This window comes from Anolis sagrei, chromosome 5, assembly GCF_037176765.1.
Source record: "Anolis sagrei isolate rAnoSag1 chromosome 5, rAnoSag1.mat, whole genome shotgun sequence".
NCBI lineage: Eukaryota > Metazoa > Chordata > Lepidosauria > Squamata > Dactyloidae > Anolis > Anolis sagrei.
In genome coordinates, this window is record NC_090025.1 from 17503571 (window position 1) to 17521559 (window position 17989).

The following is a 17989-nucleotide window of genomic DNA, read 5'->3' on the forward strand; positions in this document are numbered from 1 at the left end:
AGGCGAAATATCAGGAGAGAATGCTTCTAGAACATGGCTATATAGCCCGAAAAACCTACAACAACCCAGTGATCCCAGCCATGAAAGCCTTTGACAATAAAATGTAAGTCCGTTCTCAAGTTTCGCCTATGTATTGCAAGACTTGTTCATCGTGTACCCCAGTGTAAGACAAGAACAAATTTGATTTATTCTATAAGGAAGTAAGAACCTTTTAAGGTGGCCTTTTAGTCTTCGCTTCCTTTACTTTGTCTTCTTGCTGCTCTGTTCATTTTTGTATTTTGAATGAGTACATTGTGGGAAGGTTTATGATCACTAGGAAAACAGCCCTGACATGCATCTGTCAGGACCGTTTTCTGCTGATTCTAATTTCTTGTTGAACTTTTAAAACCCTTTTTGGAAACAAGGTGTTTGCAGGGTTGCTGTGATTTTTTTTTTGCAGGCTGTATGGCCATGTTCCAGAAGCATTCTCTCCTGACGTTTCACCCACATCTATGACAGGCATCCTCAGAGGTTGTGAGGTCTGTTGGAAACTAGGAAAGTGGGATTTACATATCTGTGGAATAATGTCCAGGGTAGGGGAAAGAACTCTTGTCTGCTTGAGGCAAGTGGGAATGTTGCAATTAGCCATAGATGTGGGCCAAACGTCGGGAGATAATTCTTCTAGAACATGGCCACGCAGCCCAGAAAACTCACAGCAACCAGTGATTCCGGCCATGAAAGCCTTTGACAACACAGGAAGAGAAGCAATTAATTTGAAGAAGAGTTCTGAAGATGCCATGGGTTGTGCATATTGCAATTGGCCACCTTGATTAGCATTTAATGGCCTTGTAGCTTCAAAGCCTGACTGGTTGCTGCCAGCCAGTCTTTGACACATTGGTATTTACACATTTGAGATAAGGCTTATTTTAAAACAATAGAACACAATATATTTTTTGCCACCATACACAGCAGCCACATGGAAGAGCTACAACAGTAGTTTTTAAGCCTTTTTCTTTTCTTTTTCTTTTTGGATCCTGGACCCCTTTTGGGAATTGTATGAGAGCTGCAGACCCGACCAATTTTAAACCTTGAATTTTAAATTTACATTCAATTACTATTGTATTTTAATTTTACCCACCATATATTTTATATATGTATTTTAGTTTTAACATATGCATTTTATTGTATGGACTTTATGGGGATGTGTTTTAACTGTGTTGTACCTGCCTCAAAGCATGAGGAGAAGCAGGTAACAAATAAACATTATTATATGGCCATGTTCCAGAAGCATTCTCTCCTGATGTTTTGCCAACATCTGTGGCAGGCATCCTTAGAGGTTGTGAGACCTGTTAGAAACTCGACAAGTAAGGTTTATACATCTGTGGAATAATGTCCAGGTGAGAGAAAGAACTCTTGTCTGAATGTATTGTCAAAGGCCTTCGTGGCCGGAATCACTGGGTTGTTGTAGGTTTTTTCGCGCTATATGGCCATGGTCTAGAGGCATTCTCTCCTGACGTTTCACCTGCATCTATGGCAAGCATCCTCAGAGGTAGTGCTTGCCATAGATGCAGGCGAAACCTCAGGAGAGAATGCCTCTAGACCATGGCCATATACAACAACCCAACTCTTGTCTGCTTTAGGCAAGTGTGAATTTTGCAACTAGCAACCTTGATTAGCATTGAATAGCCTTGCAGTTTCAAAGCCTAGCTGTTTCCTGCCTGAGGAAATCCTTTGTTGGGAGGTGTTAGCTGGCCCTGATCGTTTCTTGTCTGGAATTCTCTGTTTTCTGAGTGTTGTTCTTTATTTACTGTCCTGATTTTAGAGTTTTTAAATACTGGTAGCCAGATTTTGTTTCTCCCATCCTGGACATGATTCCACAGATATATAAACCTCACTTGCCTAGTTTCCAACAGACCTCACAACCTCTGAGGATGCCTGCCATAGATGTGGGCGAAACGTCAGGAGAGAATGCTTCCAGAACATGGCCATACAGCTTGGAAAACTCACAGCAACCCAGTGATTCCTGCCAGGAAAGCCTTTGACAACACAGTATTATTATTATTGTTATTGTTATTATCCCTAGAGATGTGCATGCAAACATATATACGCAACAATTTTCAGAAACATTTTTTATTTCATTGGAAGTTAATTTTCTTAATGTGGACTTGTTGGGAATAAAAAAATGAATAAACAAAAATGATTAAAATTAATATTTATTTTGACAGGAAGGGAGCAATCAAATTTACATGAACGATATTGTCGCCACTTTAACTGCTCCAATGTTATGAAACCATGGGAGTTACAAGGTCTTTAGCCTTCTCTGCCAAAGAATGCTGAGGCCTTCCCAAACTACAAATCTCAGGATTACATAGCAATGAGCCATGGCATTCAAAGTGGCATCAAACTGAATTAATTCTACAGTGCAGATGCTCCCTACGATAACAAGTACCTTTTACTCACATCCTGCAATCTGGATATAGTATCTACATGCTGGATTTTGCCCGGATAGTAGTGTGCAGTTTTGCAATTTAACTGCTATCATCAGCCTCACTTGCTTCATTTTGTACCATTTCTCAACTTAACTGTTATCTGGACTTGTCACCGACGATAAGATGTGAATGGCTTCCTGGAGTTAGTTGCATGTTCAGAGATGTAGACATACCATTTTGCAGAACAACGGTGAATGCGCTTTCTGGTATCTTCCCAAATGAAGACAGCTCATTATTTTCAACACAACAAGGGGCTTTGGGCCCTTCTCTATAGACCAGGCATGGGCAAACTTTGGCCTTCCAAGTGTTTTGGTCCAAATAACCTGGAGGGCCAAAGTTTGCCCATGCTTGCTATAGACCATATGAGTTGGCTTAGGGGTGAATGGACTCTGTGGCATCCAAATGAGGCATAGGGTCTGTTTGCCATAATACAGTCTTGTCCTGCATTGGGGAAAGTCATAATTTGGGTCAATGTAAACACTTGTGCCCCTTCCTATTAAGAAGCAGCTAAGGTTGTTCACATGGCTGTGTTGGCAGCCCAGGGACAGAGGATAGCACTTACCAGTATTTTTCCCCATTGTTCTGGCCTTTGGGGCATAAAAATGGTACTATTCACTGCTTGGCACCTGGGATGACAATAACACTTTCTTTTGGCCAGAAGATTGTATTAAATGAATTATTGAATAATAGAGATCACATGGGACATCTAGTCCAACCCCCTGCTATGCAGGAAAAGCACAATCAACGCACCCATGACAGATGGCCATCCAACCTCTGTTTAAAAGCCTCCAAGGAAGGAACTTCCACCACAATATTTTAGGATATTAGTTGTCAATTGGGGGGAAATGAGGGACAAATATATATGAGTCTAAGTTTCATATGTCAAATACTATTAGAATATGTGTTGTTGAAGGCTTTCATGGCTAGAATCACTAGGTTGCTGTGACTTTTTCGGGCTGTATGGCCATGTTCCAGAAGCATTCTCTCCTGACATTTCGCCTGCAACATCTGAAGATGCCAACTACAGATTATTTATTTATTTATTTATTTATTTATCGAGTCATCAGCAATGTAATTTATATTACATTTCTAACAGAACAAAGCAAACAAACAGACAAGATACAAAAATACAAAATACAGAATACAAAATTTATGAGTTTGGTAGTTGATTAAATGTCCTTTGACCAGTATCTGGCCACTTGGAGTGCTTCTGGTGTTGCTGCAAGAAGGTCCTCCCTTGTGCATGTGGCAGGGCTCAGGTTGCATTGTAATAGGTGGTCAGTGGTTTGCTCCTCTCCACACTTGCATGTTGTGGATTCCACTTTGTAGCCCGATTTCTGAAGGTTGGCTCTGCATTTCGTGGTGCCAGAGCACAGTCTGTTTAGCGCTTTCCAAGTCGCCCAGTCCTCTGTGTGCCAACTACAGATGCAGATGAAAGTCATGAGAAAATGCTGCTGGAACATGGCCATATAGCCCAAAAAAACTCACAGCAACCTACTGTTAGAATACCTTCAATAAATATGTATCAATATGTTAAAGGTAGCCTCCTGGTGGCACAGCGGGTTAAACCGCTGAGCTGCTGAACTTGCTGACTGAAAGGTTGGTGGTTCGAATCCAGGGAGTGTGGTGAGCTCCCGCTATTAGATCTAGGAGTTTGAAAACATGCAAATGTGAGTAGATCAATAGGTACAGCTTTGGCAGGAAAGTAATGGTGCTCCATGCAGTTATGCTGACCACATAACCTTGGAGGTGTCTATGGACAATGCTGGATCTTTGTCTTAGAAATTGAGATGAGCACCACCCCCCAGAGTCGGACACGACTAGACTTAATGTCAAGGGAAAACCTTTACCTTTACTATGTTGGAGGTATTCTAGATAATAAATCATAGAATTGGAAGAGACCACAAGGACCATTCCCTCCAACTTCATGCTATCATGCAGGAAGATACCAACAGATGGCCATCCAACCTCTGCCACCAGACTTCGAGGCAGCGTATTCCACTGAGGAACAGCTCTTATTATTGGTTCCTCTAATATTTATGATATTTTTGTTACGGCATGAAAAAAAATAGTTGGTGAGTGTGTTAACTGAAAATGCAAAGCATGAAGCTGATTGGTTGGGCTACGCCCAGGAGACTAGCTGGGCCTGGGAGTTTTGGCAACAGTTACATATTTAGGCTTTAGCTGGGCACGAGCTAGCACAGAGAGACAGTTTGAGTTCTTGATTCCTGAGCTGCTGGAAGGAGATCTCCCACATGGACACCCAAATACCATTTGGAAACTCTCTCAAAGGACCTTGTGTGAGTCAATGCAATTGTTCACATGATTGTATAATAATAAATAAATAATAGTAACTGTTCACATGATTGTATATATATTGCTCTGCAATGACTTAGATGAAGGGTTAGAAGGCAGGATCATCAAGTTTGCAGACAACACCAAACTGGGAGGGATAGCCAATACTCCAGAGGACAGGAGCAGGATTCAAAACAATTTTGACAGATTAGAGAGATGGGCCAAAACCAACAAAATGAAGTTCAACAGTGACAAATGCAAGAGACTCCACTTTGGCAGGAAAAACGAAATGCAAAGATACAGAATGGGGGACAATGCCTGGCTCGAGAGCAGTACGAGTGAAAAAGATCTTGGAGTCCTCGTGGACAACAAGTTAAACATGAGCCAACAATGTGATGTGGCAGCAAAAAAAGCTAATGGGATTTTGGCCGGCATCAATAGGAGCATAGTGTCTAGATCTAGGGAAGTAATGCTACCCCTCTATTCTGTTTTGGTTAGACCACATCTGGAATATTGTGTCCAATTCTGGGCACCACAATTCAAGAGAGATATTGACAAGGTGGAATGTGTCCAGAGGAGAGCGACTAAAATGATAAAAGGTCTGGAGAACAAGCCCTATGAGGAGCGGCTTAAGGAGCTGGGCATGTTTAGCCTGAAGAAGAGAAGGCTGAGAGGGGATATGATAGCCATGTATAAATATGTGAGAGGAAGCCACAGGGAGGAGGGAGCAAGCTTGTTTTCTGCTTCCCTGGAGACTAGGACGCGGAACAATGGCTTCAAACTACAAGAGAGGAGATTCCATCTGAACATAAGGAAGAACTTCCTGACTGTGAGACCCGTTCAGCAGTGGAACTCTCTGCCCCGGAGTGTGTTGGAGGCTCCTTCTTTGGAAGCTTTTAAACAGAGGCTGGATGGCCATCTGTCAGGGGTGATTTGAATGCAATATTCCTGCTTTTTGGCAGGGGGTTGGACTGGATGGCCCATGAGGTCTCTTCCAGCTCTTTGATTCTATGATTCTATGAAAGAGTAAACTTGCTCTTTACTGATAATCTGTGTGGCATATTTTCTTTCTCTGGCAAGACAGTGTATGGACTGGTAAAGCGTGAACTATGCGTAATTTTCATTCTGCCACAATTTCCCCCTGTAATTTGAATTAATTGTTCCATGTCCTGGTCTCTAGATCATCAGAAAACAAGTTTTCCCTCTCTTCAATGTGACATCCTTTCAAATAGCAAAACATGGCTGTCATGTCCCTTTTTCTCAGTTTTCTTTTGTTCAAGCGAAACATACCTAGCTTCCTAAGCCATTACTCATAGGGCTTGGCTTCCAGACCTTTGACCATTTTAGTCCTCCTTCTTTGGACAGAATGGACACCTTCCAGCTTGTTGATATTAAAGGTTCCTTCTCTCTAAGAGAGAGAGAAATAATCCCCCTATTTTCCCTTAGTCTGGGAAAAACCTTTTTAGTTATGATTTGTGCCTTAATTTCCAAATAGGAAAAGATAATTCTGTGTGTGCCCATTGGTCGAAGTGAGGTACCATTCTGGGGAAGTTCCAGGGAAAGGTTACAGTAGGGCTATCAGGAATAACCCTCCAGCTGTCTGTATTTCCCCATGGAGCCGTGGCTCAAAATCAATAATTTTGGGGTCTAATCTTCAGCACCCTGCTTTAAAGCATTTAGATGGACTGACTCAATTTATAGGTTTCTGGTATTCATTGGCAATATGCCATCAAAGTACTAACCAGAGCTGACCTTGCTTGCTCTGGATCGGATGCCTTTAGGGCATATATGCAGCTGATTTATATTTGCATAAGTACCTATAAATGAAATATGCATTACATTCTATTGAATGAGCTGACTAAGGAGGTTGCATTCCTAAGAAGAATCTATGCAGAACCTGAAAAAACTACAAAAGTGATCACCATGGTGAGAAATATGAATGTATAAAGCCCTGAAAAACCTAAATGACTTGGGACCAAATTATCTTAAAGACTCCCTCCTACATGAGACTCTATACCAGTGTTTCTCAACCTGGGAGTAGGGACCCTTGCGGGGCTCATGAGGGGGTGTTGGAGGGGTCACCAAAGACCATCAGAAACACTCAGTATTTTCTGTTGATCATGGTGGCTCTGTGTGGGAAGTTTGGCCCAATTCTATTATTGGTGGGGTTCAGAATGCTCTTTGATTGTAGGTAAACTATAAATCCCAGCAACTATAACTCCCAAAGGTGAAGGTTTATTTCCCCCAAACTCCACCAGTGTTCACATTTGGACATTTTGAGTATACGTGCTAAGATTGGTTCAGATCCATCATTGTTTGAGTCCACAGTGCTCTCTGGATGTAGGTGAACTACAACTCCAAAACTCAAGGTGAATGTCCACCAAACTCTTTCAGTATTTTCTATTGGTCATGGGAGTTCTGTGTGACAAGTTTGGTTCAATTCAATCGTTGGCGGAGTTCAGAGTGCTCTTTGATTTTAGGTGAACTATAAATTCCAGCAACTACAACTTTCAAATGTCAAAATCAACCCCACCCCCACCCCACCAGTATTCAAATTTGGGCATATCGATTATTTTTGCCAAATTTGGTCTGGTGAATGAAAATACATCCTGAATATCAGATATTTACATTATGATTCATAACAGTAGCAAAATTACAGTTATGAAGTAGCAACGAAAATTATTTTATGGTTGGGGGTCATCACAACATGAGGAAATGCATTAAGGGGTCGCGGCATTAGGAAGGTTGAGAATCACTGCTCTATACTGTAAATTGAATGAAGTTTGATACCACTTTAACTGCCATGGCTCAATGCTATGGAATCATATAGTTTTATAAGCTATTTAACCTAGTCTGCCAAAGAATGCTGGATAAACTACAAATTCCATAGCATTGAGCCACGGCAGTTAAAATGGTATCAAACTGCATTAATTCTACAGTGTAAATATAATCCCTGTTGCCCATCCTAACACCTTGTGAAGTAAGAAGCTATGGTGGTGCAATGGGTTAAACCCTTGTGCCAGCTGAACTATTGATGGTTTTAATCCATGAGACAGGGTAAGCTCCCGTCTGTCAGCTCCAGCTTCCCATGTGGGGACATGAGTGAAGGCTCCCACAGGATGGTAACACATCTGGGCAACCCCAGGGTAACGTCCTTACAGACAGCCAATTCTCTCACACCAGAAGCGACTTGTAGTTTCTCAAGTTGCTTCTGACACAATAAAAAACCCTTGTGATGTTAGGTTTGTAGGCACATGTACCAAGATTTTCCCTTTCCTTTCTTCCTTAGGCGATCCTTCGTAGTCCGAGGATGATGGTCCTCCAAGTTCGGTGTCCTGGCAGTGGGTCCGTAGGTGACTGTGGAGCCCTATTCTTGATTTGCATCTTCTTCTGCAGTGAGGGCATTGGTTTCCAGGTGGAAGGCGGTCTCGGTCAGGGTTACGTTGACGCGCCTTCCTCTTGGCACATTTCTCTCTTTCACCCTCCATTCATGCCTCTTCAACTTCTCCAGCACTGCTGGTCACAGCTGACCTCCAGCTGGAGCGCTCAAGGGCTAGGGCTTCCCAGTTCTCAGTGTCTATGCCAGAGTTTTTGAGGTTGGCTTTGAGCCCATCTTTAAATCTCTTTTCCTGTCCACCAACATTCCATTTTCCGTTCTTGAGTTCGGAGTAGAGCAACTGCTTTGGGAGATGGTTGTCGGGCATCTGGACAACATGGCCGGTCCAGCGGAGTTGATGGCGGAGGACTATCGCTTCAATGCTGGTGGTCTTCTTTGCTTCTTCCAGCACGCTGAAGTTTGTTCGCCTGTCTTCCCAAGAGATTTGCAGGATTTTCCGGAGGCAGCGCTGATGGAATCGTTCCAGGAGTTGCATGTGACGTCTGTACACAGTCCATGTTTTGGCTTTCAGTCTGCTGAGGTTAAACAACTTGCCATCTGTCCGATAGATGATTTCCACTCCGCTGGGAAGCTTCCCATCAACAAGATTAAGTATCATAGCGATGAAGATGGAGAATAAAGTTGGGGCAATAACACATCCCTGTTTGACACCTGATTCCACCTTAAATGGGTCACTTTGGAGCCATTGTTGTCCAAGACTATTGCCATCATGTCATCATGGAGGAGCCGCAGGATGTTCACGAATTTGTTAGGGCACCCGATTTTTTGGAGGAAGGTCCAGAGAGTGCTGTGATTCACTGTGTCGAATGCCTTTGCAAGGTCAATGAATGCCATGTACTTTACTTTTTCCCTTTACTGCCTAACCAATAAGGTTAGGCTTCCTTAACTCTTTAAATTTCCAAAAGGAAGTCAAAACACTGCTGTTCTGCATAGCATTCAATATTTGACATACGTATCCAGGGCCGTAGCCAGAAAAAAATTTCGGGGAGGGTTGACAATTTTGGGGGGGGGGAGGTTGAAAATTTTTGGGGAGGGTTGAAAATTTCGGGAGGGGGGTTGAAACCTGCCTCCTAGCTCACGCTGAAGCAAAGAGCACAGCAGGGGGCAGAGCAACCTTCCATAGCCTGCAGCTCCACCCCTGTCAACCACCTCCACCAAGTCTGGCTTCCTTAATGAGAGCATTCAACACACACACACCGAACTTGGTTGCTTCACTACATCGGCTATTGCTGCAAGTAATGTGAATAAATTGTCAATATTTGCTTGAGATAGTGCTTACAGTTCTGGAGGGACTCTTAATTTTTTGCATCTCATAGACTTAGCATGGGGATTTGGTTAACCAGTTAACATTCATGAGTAAACCAGGTTTTTTAAAAAAATCTGAAACATTTCGGGGGGGGGGGGGGGTTGAACCCCTAAAACCACCCCCTCGCTACAGGCCTGTACGTATCAGCTTTAACTGTTTCAAATCTGAATTCTAGGGTTGCTTTCAGTCACCTTTTAGCAATTTACAAAGAGTATTTTAATGAGTTCCAAACATGTTTATATGTGGATTGTTTTTTATTTGTTAATTGCCTTGAGAACCTTTGTGGGTTGGGAGGCAATACAGAAATTAGCAGCAGTCATAAATAATTCTGCCAAGTCCATAGCAATTACGGCATTCGTGGAGACCAAAAGTAATATTGTGTTTTTCATTTCCTCCTCGTAAAAAAACAAGACATGACAAATTAGGAAGAGGTCTTTGTTCTCTTGCTGAAGTTGCTGAGATGTCAGAAGAGGGAGTGTACAGCAGACTGCCAAACGGATGCCTTTTTAAAATAGAGTAATTGTGCCCTGTTTATAATTAAGCACTATGTATAAAACATACATTTTTATGATAAGGGAAGAGTGCATCCTCAAATGCACTGGTTTGGAAGTGTCAATTAACTCCAGGATGCTTATCAAGCAAAGATATTATATGTAGACAGACACTATAGCAAAAATGCAACTAAAGTTAAGCTTTAAATGGTGTGGGTGTATCCAGTATGGGGAAGTGGATTGAGCACTGGAGTACGACTCTAGAAATGAGGGTTCGATTCCTCATTCTGTAATCGAAAAATTAGACTCCCCTCCCAAAAGACGGACTCACTAATCCCAGGCTCAATTTTGCTGTATGTACACTAAAAGTCCTTTGATAGAAAGAGCTGCCCACGGTTTCAAAACTGTAACACCCAGCATCTCCCAAAATCACTTATAAAACTCATATAGTCCCCTTTATAATTCTTTGTGATCTCTACATATTAATTTTTTCATGCCAGGAGCGACTTGAGAAACTGCAAGTTGCTTCTGATGTGAGAGACTTGGCTGTCTGCAAAGATGTTGCCCAGAGGACGCCTGAATGTTTTGATGTTTCACCATCCTTGTGAGAGGTTTCTCTCACGTCCCTGCATGAGGAGCTGGAGCTGACATCAGGAGCTCATCCGTGCTCTCCCTGTATTCAAACCTTCAACCTGTTGATCCTCAGTCCTGCTGGCACAAGGGTTTAATCCATTGCGCCACCGGGTGCTCCTGTTTATTAATGAAGGTAACTATGCATGAGGCAAGGTAACCATATCTGCACTCATATGATCCAGCATTTGGGAAACTCAGGTATGTGTATACCTGAGGATGTTTTTGAGCTTCTCACCTACTATGAAATTGGGCTATCTGGAAAGGACAATGCCAGAATGTGAAGTTAATGCCATCACATAAAATAGTTTTCCAACTTCCCGAGGGGGTCTGGAAATGAGATGCTGCCAGATATCAGCGCATGGCTTAACTCTGTAAACTTTTCTGTGAACTGTTTGTATTTACATAAAAATCCATTGTATCTTCTGCGGCTCACCCTTTGTGTAAACTGGACTGGGCAATTAATCTTATCATGGACTGCTTTGCATATTGCCCCACTGCCTGCAACTTTCTCAGACCTTCCAAATGACTCCAACCTCAATCCCACAAATGATAGCTGTTTATTTTTCCTGCCACGGAGGAAACCCTGACTACCGGTGATGTTAGGAGGAGTCCATAGGCAACGAATGCCTGGATCGTAGCTGGGATGGCTTTTCAGCCAATCAGAGGAGGTTGTGAGTATTTTGAATGGCTGTCAGAGTGAACAAAATGCCTCTGTCATACACAACAGGAAGAACACCTCTGACCTTAAACACCACACCAGCTTGGTAAAATCAGCAAGCAGTTTATTGAAGAATATATGTGGGCAAAGCAGTAAAAAATAGCAAAACAGTAAAGTTCCAAGATATGGAATAGTCCACAAGCTTCAAAGGAGAACAACATCCATGAATACATAAAAATCCATGAAACTTGGCACTAGTCAGTAGGAAAATCTCATAGACAAATCTTAAGCTTGGCAAAAACTTGGTACATGAAACTCAGAGCACTTGAAAGCAAGACCGTGATAAAATAACGATGTTGACCCGACTGAGGCAACTCTCTCCCATGAATCATTATAAAGCTTTTTCAGATCCCAAAACTGAAAGGAAAGTATTTTTCTTTAACTTCCCACCAGATGAAGGTTTGTTATCTCTCTTTTGTTGTAGCCGAACTGATAGTCTCAGTCTCTGAAGACTTTACCTCTGTTTACGAAAACTTTGCTTTCTGTCCAAGCTTTCATTATCTTCTCCCTCATTAACTCCTGCAGCTGACAAATCATGTTCAGACAGTTGTTCTGAGAAGAGCAGCGAAGGGCCTCTCCGAAGAATGTGGCCTTGTGAATCTTCCTGAATCAGCTCAGGCCTCTCTTCTGAACTTAACTCGGGCCCAAGCAAACCCTCATCCCCAGGCCCATCATCAGGAGCATCATCCCCATTCTCATCATGCACATCATTCCCATCATGAACATCAACATGAACATCAGAGACAATCACTGACTGAACATCAGACACAATCACAGGCTGAACAGGCTGACATACAACAGCTGCATGATTTATGTTACATCTTTTGGCTTAGAAATGGAGATGAGCGCACACACACCGCCTCCCACAAGTCGGACACGACGAGACTTAATGTCGAAGGGGAAACCTTTACCTTTACTATCATTTACTAACATTACAGAATTAAATAAATGTATTCCTTGATGTCTTTCTTCTTAGTATGCCCTGTTGCCCTCTAAATAGTTCACCAAACTACAAATCCCAGGATGGCATAGTATGTAGCCATGACATTTAAAGTGGTATCAAACTGCTATAATTATGCAATGTGGATACACCTTTATTGCCTCTTCACTTAATTCATTAATAGTAGATTACATGATGAAAGCTACTTTGGGCCCCACACAGAGATAAAAGTGGCTTATGAAATAAATTAAGAAGAAAGTAAGGTTATTTTATATCCCACATTTTAAAAAAGCAAATAATCTGGATAGATATTGAATATTGAAGTTATGGATTTATAACTTAGAATCAAAGAATCAAAGAGTTGGAAGAGACCTCATGGGCCATCCAGTCCAACCCCCTGCCAAGAAGCAGGAATGTTGCATTCAAATCACCTCTGACAGATGGCCATCCAGCCTCTGTTTAAAAGCTTCCAAAGAAGGAGCCTCCGCCACACTCCGGGGCAGAGGGTTCCACTGCTGAACGGCTCTCACAGTCAGGAAGTTCTTCCTCGTGTTCAGATGGAATCTCCTTTCTTGTAGTTTGAAGCCATTGTTCCGCGTCCTAGTCTCCAAGGAAGCAGAAAACAAGCTTGCTCCCTCTTCCCTGTGGCTTCCTCTCACATATTTATACATGGCTATCATATCAGCCTTCTCTTCTTCAGGCTAAACATGCCCAGCTATGGGTCCATGACTGAGCTGTACTCAATCTTTGAGAGCTAGCAGCCGGATCAGGTTAAGGAGGTCCATTCAGCTTCTGTTTGGACACAAGGAAACTGACCTTTTCATCCATGTTCACACCATCCTCTTTGCACCCCATTGGAAACTGCAAGGATCTCTTTCATCCAATCTAGCTGCTGGCTCTTAAGGTGGGTTTTTGGAATTGGTCAGGCCAAAAGAGGATAGTAAATAAGGCAGGCTGAACTAAGTAGCCACTGTATGATAGCTGAGGAAGCATGGAAGTAATTATGGTGGGTTGTTTGAGCCCTGGGCTAGATTTCTAGGAGACAGTTCTGGCTTGAATTCCCACTTAGCCGCAGAAACCTACTCAGCACCCTCTGGGAAGTAACTTTCAGCCTATGAGGAAAGCCATGGTAAGCTCCCAAGAAAACTCTGTGATAGTATTTCCATGAGTGAAGGTCAGCTTGAGGACACATAACAATAAAGTATGTAAATAGGTGGGAATAGTGACTCACAGCCAACACAATGGGGTAATGTCACTGCTAATGTTGTTGCCATGTTGTTGCCCAGTAGAAGCTGTGGTTAGTGTTGCTTACGGCTTCTTGTATGCTGCTTAACAAATGGTCACCAGCTATTGCAATCTAGCAGAAGACTGAAGACAGAGCCATTGCACAAGTAGGAGAAAATTCCTGGCACTTGTGAAAGCCAAAGGCTCTTTCAACTCTTTGGAGAGGAAGTTGTGGTAATAAGAGGCCACTCTTTCCTGAGGGACCTCAAGAGTTGCATGCAGCAGTTACAAGAATATGACTTCACCTTCACAAACTGGCTAGGGCTAGAAACATGGTGAAGCAGATGTATTACACAAGCATTTTGACAGCAAACAGCTGTAACTGCTGCCTGTTGCAAGAATGAAAAGAATTCCAGGCAAGCTCTGCTTCCTGACGTGGAGAACAATATGGTGCTCCCTTCTCATCTCCTTCCATTGATAAAAGCCAACTGGACTGTCAGCTGAACTTTTAATGCTGATTATATATATATATATATATATATATATATATATATATATATATATATATAGTGTGTGTGTGTGTGTGTGTGTGTGTAAACTGACAGTGTTATATGTATTTTACTATATTTTGTGTATTCTGTTTGCACTATTATGTGCTTTGAAAGCTGCCCTGAGTCCCTTTTGGGAGATAGTGGTGGGATATAACATGATTGAAACCACCAAAACATGTACCTATAGGAGAGTGGTTCTCAACCTTCCAACCCCTTAATACAGTTCCTCATGTTGTGATGACTCCCAATCATAAAATTATTTTTGTTGCTACTTCATAACTGTAATTTTGCTACTGTTATGAGTTGCAATGTAAATATGTAATTTTTCATTCACTGGACCAAATTTGGCATAAATACCCGATACTCCCACATTTGAATACTGTTGGGGTTGGTGGGTGATTTTTGTCATTTGGGAGTTGTGGTTGCTGGGATTTATAGTTAACCTTCAATCAAAGAGCATTCTGAACTCCACCAATAATGGAATTGAACCAAACTTGGCACACAAAACTCCCTTGACCAACAGAAAATACAGAATGGGTTTGGTGGCCATTGGTCTTGATTTTTGGAGGTGTAGTTCATCCACATCCAGAGAGCCCTGTGGACTAAAACAGTCATGGATCTGAACCAAACTTGGCACAAATTCTCAATATACCCAAATGTGAACACTCGTGGAATTTAGGGAAAATAGACCTTGACAGTTGGAAGTTGTAGTTGCTGGGATTTATAGTTCACGTACAATCAAAGAGCTTTCTGAACCCCACAAACAATAGAATTGGGCCAAACTTCCCCATGACCGGAAGAAAATACTGTGTTTTCTGATAACCTTTGGTGACCCCCCTGACACTTCCTCGTGACCCCCAGGTTGAGAAATGCTGCTATAGGATATTTCAATTTGTGGGCCACTGATATGGGACTCTTTGTGTGACTCAGGTGTTTTGGAGATGTTAGGCACTGATTGCAATTCTGTTTGGTGCAGCATAGTTTTGCAGTTTTGCATGTAGAACTATGCTACATTGGGTCATTCTCCAGACAGATTCCACATTTCTTTAAGGAGAGGGAATTGTTAGTGCCTTATGCCAACTTGAAATTTCAGACTACATCTAACAACTTGTAACCTCCTTGAACATTTGATATTTTCTATTTTATACCTTCTAACAAATGGCTATTTTTAAAAAGCATTGGAGAAATATTGCAGTGTTCATTCTGTATAAAGGCTATGGGTGTGTTTCTGGCATAATTAACTCTGGGCCCCTGAAGGAACAAGTTTGTTCACTTATAGCCAAAGCTGCTGACTTGAAGGTTTTGATTTATAGAACCAGACCTCAAACATTAAAAATCAGTTCTTAAACCAAACCCTGAGGGACAAGTGACAGGAGACGGTGAGCCTCATGTTTGTGTTGAACCATCTCTCAGGAATGAGGGCGGAAACGTTTTTGTGATTGCCCAAATTGGAAATGAAGTAGGTCAGAGACATCACATTAAGACTGGAAGCCTCTGAGATGGGATGGGAGAACTGGATTGCTTGGTTTAAAATCAGGGGATACATAAAGCAACAAAGGATGGATCAGGGATGTGAAGAGTGTCATTGCTCCATATATAGAAGTGCATATGACATTGAATCTTAGAATTGGACGAGACCTCACAGGCCATCTAGTCCAACCCTCTGCCAAGAAGCAGGAAAATTGCATGCAAAGCACTCCTGACAGATAGCCATCCAGCCTCTATTTAAAAACCTCCAAAGAAGGAGCCTCCACCACACTCTGGGGCAGAGAGTTCCACTGCTGAACGGTTCTCACAGTCAGGTGGGATATCCTTTCCTGTAGTTTGAAGCCATTATTCTGCGTCCTAGTCTCTCCAGGGAAGCAGAAAACAAGCTTGCTGCCTCCTCCCTATGATTTCTACTCACATATTGACACATGGACATCACGTCTCCTCTCAGCCTTCTCTTCTGCAGGCTAAAGTTCCCCAGCTCTTTAAGCCACTCCTCACAGGGCTTGTTTTCCAGACTCTTGATTATTTTAGTCGCCCTCCTCTTGACACATTCCAGTTTGTCAACATCTTCCTTCAATTGCAGAGCCCAGAACTGGACACAAGGTGATTCCAGGTGAGGTCTGGCCAAATCGGAATAGAGGGGTAGCATGACTTCCCTGCATCTAGACACTAGACTCCTATTTATAATCCTATTTATTTATCCCATTGAGATTGAAGAAGCTGAAACCTCAGAAACATGGGTATTTTCATTCACATGATTACTTTGATTAACTGTAAGTGACTCAAAATTCTAATACCAGTGATATGCTGAATTCAGTTATCAAAGCATTACCTATATATACCTGTATGCTCTGTGATCTTTTCATATAATACAATTAGAGTATTACTGTTCTGCTTCCACTGTCATGGTGTCATCCTATGGAAACATAGGATTTGTTATTTGATGAGATCCTACATGTTTTTGACGGATTTCCAATAGTCTTGATTGAATGATACATCCCATAATTTCATAGGATGGAACTGTAGTGGTTAAAATGGAATCATAGTGTTATATTTGTGTGCTGGAAAAGTGTGTAGTTTGTAGTCTCATCAAACCACAAGCCCAAGGGTTCCATAGGATACAACCACAGCAGTTAAAGTGGAATGATACCATTACAATCTGCTGGTGTTAGAGGTACAGGAAAAAAGTGAAACCGTGAAAATAAAACTACTATTTTTTATCTGATAGAACACCTGTCTAGATTTTCTAGTTTTCCATCACAACCCTATGATCAATTGCTTAAGGTATCACACTGGAGAATCTAGAACAGTGGTGCCCAACCTTTGGTCCTCCAGTTGTTTTGGACTTCAACTCCCAGAAATCCCAGCCATCTTATCAGCTATTAGGAATTGTGGGAGCTGAAGTTCAAAACACCTAGAAAACCAAAGGTTGGGACCCACTGATCCAGAGGTTCGTAAAGATATGTCATCTCAGTGAATTTCCAGGTCCTCCACTGCAATGTTTTGGTCAACATAGAGGATCTAGAGTAGGTATGTGCAAACTTTGACCCACCAGGTATTTTGGACTTCAACTCCCAGAAATCCCAGCCATCTTATCAGCTATTAGGAATTGTGGGAGCTGAAGTTCAAAACACATAGAAAACCAAAGGTTAGGACCCACTGATCTAGAGGTTCTTAGAGATATGTCATCTCAATGAATTTCCAGGTTCTCCATTGAAATGTTTTGGGGTCAACTTTCAGCAGAAGTTGACTATGGAGGACCTAGAGCAGGTATGGGCAAACTTGGGCTGTTCCGTCTTCCAGGAGCATAGTTTGCATTACCTTTTAGTTGCAAGGGATAGTGTTCCCTTGCATTTCCCCAGGGTTGCTACAATCTCAGCTGCACTCTGAAAGTTAACAGAATTAGAGGCTGGAAAGCTAGCCTGCAGGCCCCTTTTGCAGCTATTGGTTCAGAAAGAATCTTTTTGGGTTTAGAGACCTCCCTTTTTCCTGGGTTGAGATCTCCATTTTGGAATTTTCCCTGCCTCCTTCAGTAGAGAAGGAAAGTTTCAGATGTGCTGTTGGTCAGGCAGGTAACTCTGAAAAAACCATTATAAGAACGATTGAGAATTAGGTAAGAAGATTGAGATACTATAGATTGAGTTATTTAGATAGAAAAGCTATTGAGTACTATAGAGATAGATAGATAGATAGATAGATAGATAGATAGATAGATAGATAGATATTGAGTTATTGAGAAATAGTTATTGCTTCATCTCCAAAGCTAACATTGAGCTATAGATAGGGGAAAAACCTGCTTTTTTCTAACCATAGCAGCTCAGGGTTAGAGTGAAAAGATCCAAGGATTCTCTTCTGCCTTTTGGAGCAAAGTTATCTCAGTAACTAAAGGAAAGGAAAGAAAGATCATCTCTTGTTTCACCAATTGACTTTTGTTTGTAACTTTAACAAGCTGTGCCAAGTCTGCAAGGACTTTGA